The following is a 1,933-nucleotide window of genomic DNA, read 5'->3' on the forward strand; positions in this document are numbered from 1 at the left end:
TACTAGCTTTTTGATTAATTTAGCCCTTATGTGATTACCGCTAGGTGGCGCTCAAGTCAAATACGAAGCCAAGTCTCAGCTTCAAATTTATTCAAGGATTTTACCAATTTACCTGGTTTCAGAAAATGATAATAGATTGTGTGCTTTTTTGAAAAAGTTGAGTTTAATTCTGTGAGCACTACTTTGGGACCAATAACTAGTCTCATATTAGAATCATGACCTGGGTCTCCTGTGAGCTCTTAAAGCTGCTAAAGCATGTTCATACCCTTGGTCCAGTCTGATAGGACTGTTTCACATCATTGGTTCTACCTTTTACACTTCAATAGTGCCTGCCTTTTTCTTCAAGCCCAACTGATGACATCACTTTCTAAATCATAGAGATACCTTGAGCCAATCAGAAAGAATTTTCTTTCTTTCTTTTTCTTTCTTCCTTCCTTCCTTCCTTCCTTCCTGCCTGCCTGCCTGCCTTTCCTTTATACAAGGCACTGAACCCAGGGGTACTTATCTACTGAGCCACATCACTTACCCTTATTTGTTTGTTTGTTTGTTTTTCTTAAATTTTGAGACAAGTTCTGGTAAAGTTCCTGAGACTGGCTTTGAACTTGCAAACCTGTTGCCCTCAGCCTCCTGAGCCTCTGGGATTGCAGGTGTGCACTGCAAGAACTTCCAAAACACATACCACCCATCTATCCACCAGCATCTGGACTCACATAGTCTCTCTGCCTATTTCTACAGAATCCTACTGCCTATAAACTGCATTGTTTTGCCCAAGTTTCCACAGCCTAAGGAGTAGATGAAGCATTCCAGTTCTTAACTTCAAAATCCAATATTCTGCGTGTTGATAAACAACTTTATTTGGTGTGTATATCTCCCTACATTCAGCTTATCCAAATGCAATTGTATTTTAGTCATGAAACAATAATTTGACCCACTTGTTGGAAAATCTTGACAAAGTTGTCACAGCACTCCAAACTCTGTGTCTTCTAACAATAATGGTTTGTCATGGAAATTAAAAATAGACACTTCAGAACGGAACATGTAAAGATTCCCTGAACTATATACTTTCTGTTAAATATTCTTATTTTCCCAAAACCTCCATGTGTCTCTCAACCTCTTTTGAATCTGTTGAAGATTGACTAATGGCATTCCCACTGCTGGGTAACTGCAGGCTTAAGAATAGCTGTACTGATTAATTTTAGAGCAGTTCCACTTATTTTTAGAAATTATAAATCCTGAAGAATATTATAAGCAACAATTAAACAATTCAAAGCTGATGATTGTTGCAATTGTTGCTGAAAATTAGATGCAACAGAAATAAGAATATGAGGTAACACATACCCTAATCATTTAGTTCAATGTTGTCAATTCCCAATATGATCATATTTCAAAACAGCATGTTGTTCATAAGTAAATAAAATTTTTATTTGTCAATAAAAATAAATAATAAATATAAGCATATGTATATGAAATAAATATAAATATATAATAATGAAAGTAAATATTTTATTTATATAAATATTTGTAAAACATTTACATTTATAAATAAATTTATTATAAATATTTAATAATACAAAATTAATGGAATCAAATATTTCTTATCATGGTGAGTGTCACTTCCTGCTAGGGAGGTTGATATACAATCAAGGGCAAGTGTCAGCTTTGGAGAATAATTAGAAAACTTTATTCAATCCAAAACATAAATAAGTTTAACAAAAAATATTAATGAATGTGAGTCTGACTGAAGTGCCAAGAACCCAATGAGGAAGGTGCTAAAATAATTACAACAGAGATACACACACATACACACACACAAAAAAAACAGCAAATCTGTAAATGACAGGACACCAGGAGGCCACATAAGTAATTTTGACAATCTCAGGATAAAAGGTTTCTAGTTCATGAATTTACTTAAGGAATCAAGTCTCTCTTTTTG

The sequence above is a fragment of the Sciurus carolinensis genome, chromosome 11 (genome assembly GCF_902686445.1).
Source record: "Sciurus carolinensis chromosome 11, mSciCar1.2, whole genome shotgun sequence".
Lineage (NCBI taxonomy): Eukaryota > Metazoa > Chordata > Mammalia > Rodentia > Sciuridae > Sciurus > Sciurus carolinensis.